Source organism: Taudactylus pleione, unplaced genomic scaffold (assembly GCF_031769625.1).
Source record: "Taudactylus pleione unplaced genomic scaffold, aTauple2 ptg001106l, whole genome shotgun sequence".
Classification (NCBI taxonomy): Eukaryota; Metazoa; Chordata; class Amphibia; order Anura; family Myobatrachidae; genus Taudactylus; species Taudactylus pleione.
Genome location: NW_028285507.1, coordinates 2,769,207 through 2,787,036, shown reverse-complemented (window position 1 = coordinate 2,787,036; position 17,830 = coordinate 2,769,207).

Genomic DNA, 17,830 nt, shown 5'->3' with positions numbered 1-17,830 from the left:
CTATTACCAATATCTGGGTTAAACGTGTATTTTTCTGCACAGGAAAAAAGTGTGTAACAGTGAATACTTGTTGAACAAAGTTAAGGGTATCGTATGATCCTTAAGGGCTAGGTGCAAGGGTTAGCCTAGTCGCTCGGTAAGCAGCTTTACCGTTCTAAACACAGTAGCAGGTGTACATGTTGTCTTTGTTGTATAGAGGTGTGTGAGAGTAGCCGACATATAAACTCTCATAGGTTTGGAAGTTGCCTTACTAAAACTTATCCGGGTGTGGAAGTTGCCTGTTTCAAATCTTATCTAGGTGTGGAAGTTGCCTTACTAAATCTTATCCAGGTGTGTGGGCGTCGCTGACTTAAATCATCCACAGGTAAGTGAAAGTATCTTGATTGTCTTTCACCAGTTTACATTTTTATTGAAAAGCGTAGGAGTTGTCTCAGAATGGGAGCCACGCAAACAGTAGAGATGTTAGGCAATGATGTGCTACTAATGGAGGCTCCGATTGGATCGGCCCGTCATATTATGCATACTAAGTATGGTACTTATGCAATAAGGTATTGTGATTTATGGTTTAATATGACGAGGAAGAATGTTAGACCGTTTCCCAGAATTGGTAGTTTTGACAAAAATGTGTTAGATAATGTCCAGGATCACATCAGTATGGTGCGATCCCGAGAGAAAAAGATTAAGTATTTTGAATGTTTAAAACTATGGCAGCATGAAGGGGATGCATGGCTTAAAAATTAGCAAACTACGCAAACTAGCGTTGCGAACGCATTGCCAGAAAATACATCCACGACGCTGAGTTGCAATACGGGCGAGCCGCAAATTGGCATGCACGTGCGGCAAGGTAGCGTCGTGGAGAGTATTGTCAGCAGTTCACGCTCACCTCCCCCACCTTATGTGGATGGAGGTGCAAGTACAGTTACCAAAAATACCCATAAAAATGTAACAAGCAATTTGTACCCCCTCTTAAGTAACCATAAAGAAAATGTTTATGATGTAGATGATGAGCCTATTGTAATGTCTGCCATTTCCCATGCTGTGCAAATGATAGATGCTGCATCACCACTATCACGGGTGGTGCCGCCATCTCCATCGGTAACAGCAAGGGAAGTGTTAACACACTTTGCACCCATTGACGAAATTGTTAATACCATACGTAGTAGCAGCAGATTAAACCCCCAGCCAGGTAACCAGGTCAGAGGTAGCAATGCTGCCGGTCTGCATCCCATTCGGACAATAACTGTTCCAAATGGAAATGCGGATGCAAACGTTGTAGTGCCCATGAGGGAACTAGTAGTGCATTGTCCATGGACAAGAGCAGAACTAAATTCCATCATAAATGATTTCCCTGATCCAAAAAAGGAATTAGCCAAATGTCAAAGATTTTTGAGAAATTTGGGTAGTTCTCATGAGCCCACTAATAAAGATTGGCGTGTGGTGTTAAGGGCCTGTCTACCACGCAATACCGACGTAACAAAATTTATCACGGATTGTGTATTGGATGGCGACGTTCCCTTAACAGACCAAGTAAACCAAGGTAACATTTCCCGCATTGTGACTCAATTGGGTGTATATTTTCCAGTAGTAGTTAACTGGAACAAAATCTTCACAATCAAACAAAAGGAGAGTGAAACTGCAGAAGACTATTGCGACCGGGCTCTGCAGGCTATCACCCAGTACACTGGGATAGAAGATATTAAAGATAGCATTCACCACAGGGGAATGATAGTCACAATATTGATCAACGGTTTAAAAGAGAATTTAAAAACTCAGGTTCAGACCTCACAGCCTGGCTGGAGGGGACTTACAATAGATAACCTCATAGAGTCTGCCATAGAACATGACAAAAACATCTCAAAAAAGAGGGAGACCCAGAGCGAAAAATTAATGGCTGTCAGTATACAAGCTCTGGAGGGAATGACGGTAACATCACAGCCAACAGACACGCTTGCACTTGCACACACACTCATGTCAGAACAAGTTGCTCTCACTAACCCCACTCAACAACAAACACAACTCTATCCCACTAACCCAATGCAACCACAGGTCCCAGGATATCCACCTTCTTCTTACCCCCCACAATACCCTTACCCTCCCTATCCTTACCCATATCCACCACCTTTACCCTCTGCTCAAACTTCACAACAACACATGCTTTCACCTGAATCACGGACATATTTTAATTGTAAACAAACAAGACACTTAAGTAGAAACTGTACAGTAAAAAGAGTATGGACCCCACATCAAGGGAAACCTGGATATCCCCATAAGGAATATGCACAGAGACCAGCAAATGTTCAGCAAACACCAGCTTCAATTGTAGCCGTAAATGCTTTATTGGAGAATGGTAGCCAATGCTAGGGGTCAGGTCATACCTGTGGTCTACAGATAGTCAGGTCAACGGGAAGTACTAGGGAAGAACCGGTCTTGATGGTTGATGTAGCTGGTACTGAATATCCTTTTCTTGTAGACACAGGGGCGACCAAGTCAGTGATGAAATCTCCCGTTAATATACAGGTGACCAACGAGACAATACCAACAATGGGTGTGACAGGTAAAGTGGAACGTTATCCTTTAACAAAGTCTGCAAGTAGATGAAATGTTGCCCCAAATTCCAGATTCCCTTTGGACAAAAGATGGACAGGACACTGGATTAATGGCAAACGTAAGCCCAGTAATGGTAAACTTAAAAAGAGGTAGGCAAGCTCCAAAAAATCCCCAGTACCCACTAAAACAGGAAGTAGAACTAGGGGTATTTCCAATAATCGAGCGATAATTGCAACAGGGAATTTTAGTTCGTACAGCTAGTGTAGCCAACAGTTCCATCTTTCCAGTAAAGAAGAGTGGTGGGAGGGGTTATAGGCTGGTGCAAGACCTTAGATGTGTTAATAAGGTAGAAGAGAGCCAATTCCCTGTAGTGCCAAATCCAGCTGTCATCCTGATGCAGATCCCACCAAATGCAACCCATTTCACTGTCATTGACCTCTGTTCTGCTTTCTTCTCTGTGCCTCTCCACCCTGACTGTCAGTACCTATTCGCATTCACATACAGAGGTGTGCAATATACATGGACACGATCGCCCCAAGATTTCATAGACAGCCCCAGTATTTTCTCCCAGGCATTGCATGACTGTTTACAAGCTTTTCAAACCTGCCAATGGATCAGTTCTAATTCAATATGTGGACGATTTATTGCTATGTTCTGACTCGTTTATGTCATGTTTGAATGATACTAAACTTTTGTTACTTCGTCTCTCGCATACAGGACACAAAGTGGCTAAGGACAAGTTACAACCGTCCCAATCCAGAGTAAAATATGTGGGACACTGCCTAACCCAGTGGTTACGACATCTTACAAATTATAGAATCCAGGCCATACAAAACATGACACTGCCGCAGAATCAACAGCAAATTCGTACCTTCTTGGGAATGTGTGGATACTGCCGAATGTGGATCCCAGGTTTTTCTATTTTGGCCTTGCCTTTACAGGAACTAGTCTCTTCCTCAAAGTCCAATCACGTCATACACACTGAGGAATCAGAACAGGCTTTTCTTAATCTTAAGGATAGTCTGACAAAAGGTCCTGCATTGGGAATACCCGATTATGAAAAACCTTTTGATTTATATTGTACGGAAGCCGAAGGTTGTGCTGCAGGTGTCCTTACACAAAAACATGGTGATGCCAGTAGGCCCGTTGCATACTACAGTGCCCAATTGGACACGGTAGCAAGATCACTCCCCACCTGTTTGAGAAATGTAGCAGCTACCGCTTTATTGGTGAGTAAAAGTGAGGACGTAGTATTGGGCCATGATATGATTGTCTACACTCCCCATGCTGTATCTGCTCTGTTGAACTCAGCTCAAACCAGACACTTCTCCTCGGCTAGGTTCACCAAATGGGTACTAGCTCTAATCGCTCCTGCAAATATTACTGTCAAATGTTGCAGTACGCTGAATCCAGCAACGTATTTACCATATGTACAACATGATGTACAAATTGTGGAAGGAGAGGAGTTGCTGGCGGGAGGTGAGTTCGGCAGACATGATGATACTCACGTTTGTATGACATATCTGAATCAGACCTTTACTGCTAGACCTGACATACATGACACACCTTTAGAGAATGTGGATGTAACTTTCTATACGGATGGGAGTTGTCATAGACAAACAGACACAGGTGAATTATGTACAGGTTATGCTGTTGTAAATGACACAGACATCATGGAAGCTAAACCTCTCGGTCCTCCTCACTCAGCCCAGGTGGCAGCGTTAGTAGCACTGACTAGAGCATGTGAACTGGCAGCAGGCAAATCTGCTAACATTTACACTGACTCGAGGTACGCGTTCGGGGTGGTGCACGATTTTAGGGCTCTATGGCGTCTGAGAAATTTTATGACAGCAGCAGGCACACCAGTTGCACATTCCCGACATATAAAACATCTTTTAGAAGCAATCCAACTGCCCAAAGCAGTGGCAGTAATTAAATGCAAAGCCCACACATGTGAGGATGACCCGGTGTCACTGGGCAACAACAGAGCTGATGAAGCTGCAAAATGGGCAGCAGGGTTAAAAATGTCTTCCAAAATTGAAACAATTTTGTCATTCCAAACCATTGATATGCTGAAATTAATTGAGATGCAAAGTTTGTGTTCAATTCAGGAAAAATCCATTTGGAAGTCCAAGGGATGTGGGCCAGAGTCCTCTGGGCTCTGGAGGGACAGACATGGTAAGCCAGTAGCCCCCAAGGCATATTACCCCAGCCTGGCTGAGGCAGCACACGGTCTAACTCACCTAGGTAAACAGGGTATGTGCAAGTTGGTGAGGGCATACTGGTGCGCACCAGGTTTTTTTTCACTAGCAGAGAAGATGGCAATGTCCTGTCTGACCTGCTTGAGAAAGAACATAGGGAAAGTGATCCCTACCGAACCGTCCCACATTCCACCTACTGAAGGACCTTTCCAGGTGATACAAATTAATTTCATCCAATTACCACCCTGCAGGAACCTTAAGTATGTACTAGTGTGCACTGACGTATTTTCCAACTGGGTTGAGGCCTACCCAGCGGCCACTAATACTGCTGCGTTTACTGCCAAGAAAATAGTCCAGGAATTTGTATGCAGGTACGGTATCACTAAGATCATCGAGAGTGACAGGGGTACTCACTTCACAGGTGATGTGTTCCAAAATATGTGTAAGCTGATGGGTATTAATAGCCGACTTCATACCCCCTACCGACCGCAAGCCAGTGCCAAGGTGGAGAGAATGAACGGGACTATTAAAAATAAATTAAGTAAAATTATGGCAGAAACTGGACTAGGATGGCCAGAAGCGTTACCTTTGGTCCTACATAGCATAAGGACCACTCCAAGACTTCCTCTGAATCTTTCCCCATTTGAAATACTATTTGGCAGACAACCTCATTTGATTATAAGTCCCCAGGAAGACTTGAAGGGTAACAACGAGGTAACTGAAAAGTATCTTATATCAATGAGTAGGCAGTTAAAGCAACAGCAGCAGAAACTGAAATTGTTGTCTAATGATATGCCTGAAACTAACTGTCATGATGTTGAACCAGGAGAATATGTAATGATCAGAAATTTCTTGCGTTCAGGTTGTTTGACTGATCGGTGGGAAGGTCCATACCAGGTGCTGCTGACGAGTACTACATCTTTGAAGGTGGCCGAGAGAGATACCTGGGTCCATTCCACTCACTGCAAAAAGGTCAATCAACTGGTGGAGAAACAAGGCGGAGACAAGGCTGATAGTGTGGACCTGATTGAAAAGGTCGTAGTGAGATACCTGAACCAAGAGAAATTTTGCAGGACTTGTTGTTAAAATGGACGGGCCTGCTGTGTTCATTCTCATATTCTCTTTTAGAGTGTTCACCATCCTGGTCAGTTCGGGAATATCCAGTGTCTGTGATGGGGGACCGATTGAGGAAACGGGAGCTGATGGCAGTGCTGATGGAGTGGAATCAGGAGGAGTGCAATGCCAATCAGGGTAGTGTCTGACCAATCTTAGTACTGTTATTGTTAAGAGAGCTGTCATTCCGGATACTCAGGGAAGGTGTGGAGGTTTATCATCTGAAGATTCCTGTATTTGTGAGTTTTGTGGGTCCCTAGTTGATGAGAACTGTATCCAACGGTGCCAACCTAAATATAACCCGTACTGGGGAGGGTATCCTTTAGAGGATTATCACAGCATGGGAGGCAAAGTGTTAAATCAAACTGATTGCTGGGTGTGTTCACATGTGCCACAGGGACAGCATAAGGTAGGGTTGGTGCCATTTCCGCTGAATGTCACGGAAATTTTAGAACTGCAAAAAGGGAAAACATTGGATGGAAAATTCCTCTCATCCAAACCACCTCATTTCAAACTCTATCAATTCCAAGTAGATAGATCACTTTTGTGTTTAAACATAACCAACCCCAATAAACCCGGAGGTTGGGAAGTGACGGGGAATAATCAGACGATGACCTTCTCACAAAGAGCTGATAATGAGTCCATAAACTATGATCTGTTACGCTCAATTAAATCAAGTGGGAAACACTTTAGGTACCGGTATACATTGAGTTCCACCAAAGAAATGATTGGTAAAGTACCAGATGGTTATTGTGCTAAAATAATACAACCAGAAACTTGCATATACCAGATGGAAGAGCCTGAGATAGGATTGTTTGCAAGAGAAATGTGTTTAATGATAATAATGAATATCATTCCTTATGTTCTCCCAGATAATGTATATTTTATATGTGGAAGAAAAGCGTACAAATGGCTCTCCCCAAGTTCTGAAGGTTTGTGTTACCTGGGAAGAGTAGTCCCAGAATTTATGACCCTCACACATGTTGAAATGTTGGGAATACATAAAAACACACCGCCACCATATCTTCACACACAATATGAACACAGAGGCAAGAGAAATATGTTACCTGGTGATATGCATAGAGCTGCTCAGTTAATCAGTGAGACAACTGGCTTCCAAGTTTTAGTCGCCCTAGATCCCACCAGGATTGCTAGGGTTTCATTAAATTTTAGATATATCCAGGAACTTGCTAAATTAATAGATAATATCACAGAGATGTACGATGACACATTCAGGTACACGGGGAGAGAATTGCAAGAGTACAAAAAAGAACAAGTGCAACACAGGCTAGTGTTGAATTATTTAACTGCTGTTACTGGAGGGTACTGCGTAACGTTAGCCACCCAATTTGGAGTAAAATGTTGCACTTATGTCACCAATGATACCAGCGACCCGAAGGAGGTGATAGACCAGAAGATGGATGAGATTCTGCAGCTAAAGTGGGAATTTCGTAAGAACCATAACGCATCAGTGGCTGAAGCAGGGGAAAAGATAGAAGGATGGGTGTCATGGTTGAACCCAGTGAAATGGTTCTCAGGTCTAGGGGAATGGGTCCAGGAAGTGATCACCAGCATAGGCAAATTCTTGATCCTTATACTGATTGTCATCATAGTAATTGGCATATGCGTCCGGTGTGTTCCTATTGTGTTGAAGTGTGGAAAATGTAAAAGCAGAGTGAAACGAAAGAATGAAACTATGATGGTGGTCAGAAATGATAATATATATACCGAGGTAGATACAGATCTGCATTACAACCCTGAGCTAGGAAGTACCATCATTTAAATGTATAATATTTAGACATGCATAGAAGATATTATTGAAATGTTATTTATAGAACACCTCAGACAATGTAAAGTCTCAAATTCCCCTTCAAGACTGCTGTTATAAGACTGGTGCATTTCCACACCTGTCACATGAACTTCCAAGATCTGTGGTGTGCATATAATAGTAGTTTTATGTCCCCACCCGAGACACATTATTGATTGATTAAGAACCACCTTGTGCCATCCCATAATAACACAAAATAATGTAAATGTAAGCCTAAAAAAAAAAAAAATTTTTAATAGATTGTGATAGCATGTTGTTTGCTATCAAAGGGTGGACTGTCGAAGCTGAATAATTGGCTGAGACAAGTTCAGTTTAAAATTTAATCGCAGCGACGCCATCTTGCGAATGGCCGCAAGACTCCATTTTAGAAATAAGATCGCAAGACGGCATTTTGCGAATGGCCGCCTAAGCGCCATTTTAGGTAAACTCACATTTTAGTACATGTGGCGATATTTATATTAGCACTATGTGATCGCTTCTTTCATCATGTTTCATACACACAATAATACTCACAAAGACTTTGTATGAAACCGCTGTTTTATTAGCTTTATGCGCACGCATCTGCCTCAAGTTAACTAGCGTCCTTATATCAAGCCCTGAATACCCACACATTTCATATTCACACATAAGGTTCAATAAGCATCAAAATGTATGATTTAAGTTGGTTAAGTTAGTTTAAATGCTGAGAAATAAAGGTTTTTGATAACTAAGGTATTATACATGATAAGCAAGTTGTGTTTGGTTTTGTTTTGATGCGTATGCTTTTTGCAGCATTTCGGTGGTATCGGTGGAGAGATCGCATCATGCAAACTCAAGTTATGGATCGCAGAACTTACAAGCAACAAAATGTTTAACTGTTGGAATGTACAGAAGGCGTTACTAGAAAGATTCCCCTGCTGTTAGAGGCAGAGAGAGTCTATTTGAACCAGCCTGTTAAATGTGCTGTAACATATGCTTCTCCTCTGGGAACCAATGACATCAGCAAGAAACTTCCCCATTGTCCTGTTTTAGTCTGAGGGGGATAAATATGTGTGCCCGGATACTGGTTTTTTAGTCCATGCTGAATGCTGTATGAACTGAGAATCTCTAGTCTGAGGTCTATCTCTGGGTCCCGAAGCGCAGCGTATGTATATTGTACTTGGGTCTGTATTATTTCCTTTTACGCCTAAATTGTGTATGTATCAATTGCGTGTAACTGACTGTACTTTTCCCTGAATAATACTTGTGCTTTGGAACCACAGATTCCACTCTTGTCTTTATTTGCGGTCAGACTGTGTATGCAAATTAGCGTTATTCTTAGAGGTTTATAGGAAGGATTTTAGAAGGTATAGGCAGGGGTATATATAGGTTCTGATCAAGTTTCGTTACTTTACAGCTGATGAGTATCCCTCACTTACTATTGTAGCATTTATAAGAAATCTAGTTTTCCGATGTAGAGGTTTTATAGCAGCGCACAGTATACATCTGCAATTGCTTTGTGAGTGGTTATTTGAGAGTTTGACTTGTAACTATATAAACTAAACTTTTTTATATTTAATATTTAAAGGACATGGGGAGATGTTGACCCCTGCGCTTCGCTCTCTGTCTTTTTCTTCTCTTTTATGTGAGGAGATTTCTGTAATCTGATGGCGATTAAAATTTTCTGCATCAACCAGTCGCCTCTTTTCCTGTCATTTTCACCTTCAAAAAAAAAAAAAAAATTTGGAATCAGACATACGATTGGCTAATATGGTTTATATCACTTTGTGTTACAGGTGTGTTTCTGCCTCTTCTCCTGCCCACGCACACCCCAACACTTTCAGATACACGGATAGCTCAGCAACACTGACAGCTGGGAGAAGAGGACAGTAGGGATGACCCAATCCCTTCTGTTCAAGTAGCAAAGTTGTACCTAAACACTAGGATTTAGTAATAAACCAATCATTAACTGTCTTTCAATTTATAGGTACGTTACTAGTTGTCAGCACTGGTGGTGTAAGTCCGCAATCTGGTAGCTGTGTGACAAAGCCTTTAACAATACAGAGGGGAATTCATTTAGTTGTGGAAATTTACCATGCGGTATTTGATTCCTGGAGCTATTCAATTGGCCCCGAAGTGCAGCACTTATCTGCGATTTCTTTTTCACCATTGCACAGGCAGTGAATATAAATCCCAGATAACTAGGTGGTTAACGGGTACTGCCACCCTATTAACACACGTATCCATGAACTTTTCACGGATCTGTTTGTTAACGCACGTTAACCCACGTTGACGCCCATTTATGGTGCATACAAATGGTCAAATTTTTTTCAGATCTAAACGATAACAATTTAAAAAATCGTTCAATCGTTCATATCTGAAGGAAAATCTGACATGTTTGAACGATGAACGATGCGCTTTCCCGATGGTCAGATAACGATATCTGACATCTGATGTGTTTGCAGTCAGTTTTGGACGATTTCACTCATTTTAATGCAGTCAAAAATCGTTCATTGTTCAAATCGTTCAAATCGATCAAACGTTCAACTGACACATCTGACAAATCTGACCGTGTGTATGCACCTTAACACGTCAATTTAACGTGCGATAACAAAGGTATTGGATGATATAGGAAGCCTAATTGAATAGTTATCGTCTGAGGCTATATCCCCCATTAAGTTAACAGCCCAAATTGAATTCCTCTCATAATCTTCCAACTTTCCACTGTAGCCTGAAGGAATTGTGTAAAAAGGAGCCTGGTAGTAAAAATTTGATTATATTCTATAGAATAGTCATATTATACTTTATGTAAGTAATAAATAAATAAAGTATTTCACTTTGCGAAGTAATTTTAGGACTTAATGAAAAAAGAAGCATTGTTATATTCCATAATTTGAAAAAAAAAAAATACAGCCATGTGCACATTGATTGTTACATTTTGTGGTATCAATGGTGGTGGCTATATAAACAGTACACATCAATGGCTGTTCGTGATATCACTGATTCTGATAGAGTCAGTACATCTAGCGTTTCAAGGCTGCATGAAACTCACAGTAAAACCAGATTTGTGTAACCGGAGCGGATGGTCAAATACAGACAGAAAAGCATAGTAATACCCCAAACTCATGAACTATTGATTAGAATTATTTATCCTGATAAAATAAACATTGGCTTCCAGGTAGACATAGCAGCTGGCGGTTACTGATTGACAGACCGTTAACAATTCCTCAATTAAAACAAGGGTCGTCTATTAATTATTAATAATATGTAAATCTTAAAAACATATAAAAAAAAGCTGTGTCTCAAATCATTTGCATATAATTTTATAATGTGTTTCTTTTACTTACTAATTATATGCCATAATTATATTTGTATCTCAAATGTACATATTAAAGATATGGGTGTGGTATATTTTGTCAACATTCATAATGTCGACATGAGAATATCATCCTGGTCAGAAATAATGTCGACATACTGTAATAAAAATGTTGATAAAATGTCATTGGTGGACTAGCAGTGACGTACCTGGTAAGGCGCGTCCGATGGCTTTAGTGATGTCCTCTGGACTTCCAGTGGTTCCAGTGTCACTTGCGGCAATGAGTATGTCTAACCCTCCTACTGGTGCCTAACGTTGACCTCCCCTCCCGTAGCCTAACCCTAACCCTCCCCTAGTGCCTAGCCCCAACCCTCCCATAGCCTAGCCACAACCCTCCCGCTAGTGTCTAACCCTAACCACCCCTCCCATAGCCTAACCCTTCCCTCCCATAGCCTAATCCTATCCCTCCCATAGCCTAACCCTTCCCTCCCATAGCCTAATCCTATCCCTCCCCCTAGTGCTTAACCCTCCCTCCTATAGCCTAACCCAACCTTCCCCTCACAGCCTAACCCTAACCCTCTGCTCATGCAGCCTATTTCCCTCCTATAGCCTAAACCTATCTCTCCCATTAACCTATTCCTAACCTGCAGTAAGCTGTACATTAGTACATTTTCACTGTTCTGTATTATTATTATAAAGTACTGTCTACATTCCATCCAATGCCCATACTGTACCTGCCCATATTGTCCCTGCTCTTACCATACCTGCCCATACTGTAGCTGCCCATATTGTCCCTGCTCTTACCATACCTGCTCATACTGTACATGCCCATATTGTCATTGCTCTTACCGTACCTGCCCATACTGTACCTGCCTATACGGTACCTGACCATATTGTACCTGCTCTTACAAGGGCCTTATCTAGGGTAGTGTAGCCGATGCCATCGCACAGGGCACCACAGGTCAAGGGGCGCTGTTTGGGCCTGTCAAATTTCAGTTTATCATCATTCTTGCTTGTAGCTTCCTCTTATTTCATCCCCAGCATCTCCTGGCCTCCCCTATCTCTTCCCTGGCCCTTCCCCATGAGGCCATGGCCCACTCTCAGGTGCACTATATTATGTCCCTATTTATCCCCAGCATCTCCTGGCCTCCCCTCTCTCTTCCCTGGCCCTTCCCCATGAGGCCATGGCCCTCTCTCAGGTGCACTATATTATATCCCTATTTATCCCCAGCATCTCCTGGCCTCCCCTATCTCTTCCCTGGCCCTTCCCCAAGAGGCCATGGCCCTCTCTCAGGTGCACTATATTATATCCCTATTTATCTCCAGCATCTCCTGGCCTCCCCTATCTCTTCCCTGGCCCTTCCCCATGAAGCCATGGCCCTCTCTCAGGTGCATTATATTATGTCGCTATTTACCCCAGCATCTCCTGGCCTCACCTATCTCTTCCCTGACCCTTCCCCATGAGGCCATGGCCCTCTCTCAGGTGCACTATATTATGTCCCTATTTATCCCCAGCATCTCCTGGCCTCCCCCATCTCTTCCCTGGCCCTTCCCCATGAGACCATGGCCCTCTCTCAGGTGCATTATATTATGTCCCTATTTATCCCCAGCATCTCCTGGCCTCCCCTATCTCTTCCCAGGCCCTTCCCCGTGAGGCCATGGTCCTCTCTCAGGTGCACTATATTATGTCCCTATTTATCCCCAGCTTCTCCTGGCCTCCCCTATCTCTTCCCTGGCCCTTCCCCATGAGGCCATGGACCTCTCTCAGTTGCACTATATTATGTCCCTATTTATCCCCAGCATCTCCTGCCTCCCCTCTCTCTTCCCTGGCCCTTCCCCATGAGGCCATGGCCCTCTCTCAGGTGCACTATATTAAGTCCCTATTTATCCCCAGCATCTCCTGGCCTCTCCTATCTCTTCCCTGGCCCTTCCCCATGAGGCCATGGCCCTCTCTCAGGTGCACTATATTATGTCCCTATTTATCCCCAGCATCTCCTGGCCTCCCCTATCTTTTCCCTGGACCTTCACCATGAAGCCATGGCACTTTTTTGGGTGCACTATGTCCCTTTGAAAAATGAGTGGGGCGCCAATGCTCTTTTTGGCACAGGGCACCAAAAAGTCTAGTTACGGCTCTGACTCTTACCGTACCTGCCCATACTGTACCTGCCCATACTGTACCTGCTCTTACCGTACCTGCCCATACCCTACCTGTCCATATGGTACCTGCCCATACAGTACCTACCCATACCGTACCTATCCATACTGTACCTGCCCATATGGTACCTGCCCATACTGTACCTGCTCATACCATAGTTGCCCATACCCTACGTGTCCTTATGGTACCTGTGCATACTGTACCTGCCCATACTGTACCTGCCTATATGGTACCTGACCATACTGTACCTGCTCTTACCGTACCTGCCCATACAGTGCCTGCCCATATGGTACCTACCAATACTGTACCTGCCCATAATGTACCTGCCTATACGGTACCTGACCATACTGTACCTGCTCTTACCGTACCTGCCCATACAGTGCCTGCCCATACAGTACCTGCCCATACTGTACCTGCCTATACTGTACCTGCTCTTACCGTACCTGCCCATACCCTACCTGTCCATATGGTACCTGCCCATACAGTACCTGCCCATATGGTACCTACCCATACAGTACCAGCCCATACCCTACCTATCCATATGGTACCTGCTCATACAGTACCTGACCATATGGTACCTACCCATACAGTACCTGCCCATACCGTACCTGTCCATACTGTACCTGTCCATATGGTACCTGCCCATACTGTACCTGCTCTTACCGTAGTTGCCATTACCCTACCTGTCCATATGGTACCTGCCCATACAGTAACTGCCCATATGGTACCTACCCATACAGTACCTGTCCATGTGGTACCTGCCCATACTGTACCTGCCCATATGGTACTTACCCATACTGTACCTGCCCATATGGTACTTGCCCATACCGTACCTGCCCATACAGTACCTGCCCATATGGTACCTACCCATACTGTACCTGCTCTTACCGTAGTTGCCCATACCCTACCTGTCCATATGGTACCTGCCCATACTGTACCTGCCCATACTGTACCTGCTCTTACCATAGTTGCCCATACCCTACCTGTCCATATGGTACCTGCCCATACCGTACTTGCCCATACCGTACCTGCCCATACAGTACTTTCCCATACTGTACCTGCCCATATGGTACCTACCCACACTGTACATGCCCATACCATACCTGCCCATACTGTACATGCCCATACTGTTCCTCCCCATATGGTTCCTGCCCATACAGTACTTGCCCATACTGTACCTGCCCATATGGTACCTGCCCATACCATACATGCCCATATGGTACCTGCCCATACCGTACCTGCCCATACTGTACCTGCCTATACCATACCTGCCCATACAGTACCTGCCCATACTGTACCTGCCCATACCATACCTGCCCATACTGTACCTGCCTATACTGTACCTGCTCTTACCGTACCTGCCCATACCCTACCTGTCCATATGGTACCTGCCCATACAGTACCTGCCCATATGGTACCTACCCATACAGTACCTGCCCATACCCTACCTATCCATATGGTACCTGCCCATACAGTACCTGCCCATATGGTACCTACCCATACAGTACCTGCCCATACTGTACCTGTCCATATGGTACCTGCCCATACTGTACCTGCTCTTACCGTAGTTGTCAATACCCTACCTGTCCATATGGTACCTGCCCATACTGTACCTGCCCATATGGTACTTGCCCATACTGTACCTGCCCATATGGTACTTGCCCATACTGTACCTGCCCATATGGTACCTACCCATACTGTACATGCCCATACCATACCTGCCAATACTGTACCTCCCCATATGGTTCCTGCCCATACAGTACTTGCCCATACTGTACCTGCCCATATGGTACCTGCCCATACCATACATGCCCATATGGTACCTGCCCATACTGTACCTGCCCATATGGTTCCTGCCCATACCATACATGCCCATATGGTACCTGCCCATACTGTACCTGCCCATACCGTACCTGCCCATATCGTACCTGCCCATACTGTACCTGCCCATACTGTACCTGCCCATACCGTACCTGCCCATACTGTACCTGCTCATACTGTACCTGCCCATACCGTACCTGCCCATACTGTACCTGCCCATACTGTACCTGCCCATATTGTCCCTGCTCTTACCATACCTGCCCATACTGTACCTGCCCATACCGTACCTGCCCTTACCGTACCTGCCCATACTGTACCGGCCCATACTGTACCTGCCCATACCGTACCTGCCCTTACCGTACCTGCCCATACTGTACATGCCCATACCGTACCTGCCCATACTGTACCGGCCCATACTGTACCTGCCCATACTGTACCTGCCCATACTGTACATGCCCATACCGTACCTGCCCATACTGTACCGGCCCATACTGTACCTGCCCATACCGTACCTGCCCATACTGTACATGCCCATACCGTACCTGCCCATACCGTATCTGCCCATACTGTACCTGCCCATAGAACCTCATGAGAACAAGATACTGACATGGAAAAAAACATTTATTAGGTTTAGAATTATTTGCGTTATAATTTGGAAATAATTAATATTTGACATCTGTTGCACTTATCAGCGCCGTATACTGTATAATAAGATCACATTCAGGAGGCGGCAGGTGGGCAGATAAATCATCTTGCAATGAGTGAGTGTCAGTACATTACACATGCTGTGATATTATTTATAGACTGAGAGATTATTATTATTGTCTATTTATATACTGTAGTGCCGTCAGTATACACAGCACTGTACAGAGAATGTATCTTGATCATATAAGTAATTGCCCCATTGGAGCTTACAGTCTAATTTCCATGACATACAATAGTACACCCCCCCTCCTATTGTTCATTTTGTCACAATTGACTTAAAGGCAATCCGAACCACGCAAGATCCAGCTTTTAGATCCGAGTTCTGAACTTGGCGAAAAGACGGTTCTACTCGGAACTCAAAAGTGATCTTAGCCGGGACTTGGTTCTACTCAAAACCACAAAGTTTGTATATTTTCATGTTTCAAGAAAACCAAACTGCTCACCTCTACCTTATGACGCCACGACCAGGCCCCCCTAGGAATGTTACTATGATGGGGCTCCCATCACTGCAGCACTGTCCTGTGGAACAGGCAGGCCGGATTATAGGCAGGGTGACAGGGGCGGTCGTCCTGGGGCCCCCACACCCTGTCCCCTGCCACTAAGCCCGGGGGAGTACAGCATTTAGCTGTCATCGCTGCGGTCCCCCGCAGCCGGGATCAGCACTTGGGATCAGAGCGCGGTGCTGCTCCGGCCAGCGGGCAGGCAGTGCAGTGGGGCTATACGGCAATGCAGGTGTGACATCAGAGGTCACGTTCCGCAGCCCCACGCCAGCCCACTCCCTCAACAGCCGCGTCTGAACTTCTGAAGCCCGCGGAGGTGAATAAACAGGAGCCGCTGCTGCCTCGGGACTCACTGCTGCAGTGCCGCTATGTTATTGCCTCGGGACTCACTGCTGCAGTGCCGCTATGTTATTGCCTCGGAACTCACTGCTGCAGTGCCGCTATGTTATTGCCTCGGGACTCACTGCTGCAGTGCCGCTATGTTATTGCCTCGGCCTGCAGGTGAGTCAGTTAATGTTTGTTTTTCTTTTAAGTGTGGTGCTGCTGGTGGGCTGGTTGGGTGGCACACTAGGGACCTCATTCAGAGTTGGTCGTTGCGGCCGCACGGTCGTACGCCACCGATGTTCGCTATACTGCGCATGCGTAAAGTTCGCAATGCGCGTGCGCAAACTAACCGCTACGATCAGAAATTTCTCTCTCCTTGAACACAGCCAGGTCGGTAGTTTGAGTGACAGATGGAGGCGTTTGTGGGTGGTAACAGGGGAAGGTGCTTGAAAACAGGGGAGTGGAGATCCGAACGCAGGCGTGCCTCATTATGCGAATGCCGTTTTATGGGAGTGCATACGGATTATGGGAGTGCATAATTAACAAAGAAGCGTCATGGCACATGTGACATGGGAGGTTTTTACACAGACATGATCGTAGAGCTTAAGAGAGGGTACGGTCAACCTTAATCTCTACGACCAGTTCCAATGATTCCCGATGGTCTTGATTAATCCTTATATGAGATGATGTGCAATGCGTACGAGAAGGGGGCATATTTTTTTGTCTTCCGACCGCTTCCTCCCCTTGGTCGGCCAACTACCGATCCGAACTTAGGGAAGCAACTTGCGAGGGAATCATTTGAATATTCGGCCCCTTTTCCCGACCGACCGAGCGGCCGCTTCGACCGACTCTGAATGAAGTCCTGTGTGTGTGTGTATATATATATATATATATATACACTAGGGGTGAGTGGGTTCGGATTTCTGAAATCCGAACCCCCCCGAGCCTCCCCGATCCGAGGCAGATCCGAGTCAGGCTCGACTTTTCCCGCCTGACTCGGATCTGAAATCGAGGCAAAACGTCATCATCCCGCCTTCCGGGTCTCGCGGGTTTTGGATCCTATATAAGGTACCTGCGTCGGCGCCATTTTCTCACTCGGCTGTGGACAGTGAAGAGGGAGGGTTGGAGTTAGTGCTGGCTGTGTAGTGTAGTGCAGAGTAGTGTTGTGCTGCGCTGTGCTGCTGTTGTCCATAGGGGCTGTGTCCACTACTTCAAAGTCCATAGGGGCTGGCTGTGTTGTGCTGTGCTGCTGTTGTCCACTACTTCAAAGTCCATAGGGGCTGGCTGGACTGTGTTGTGCAGTCAGTTCTCCATAGGGGCTGTGTCCACTCCAAAGTCCTGTGCAGTGTCCCAGTCCTAAAG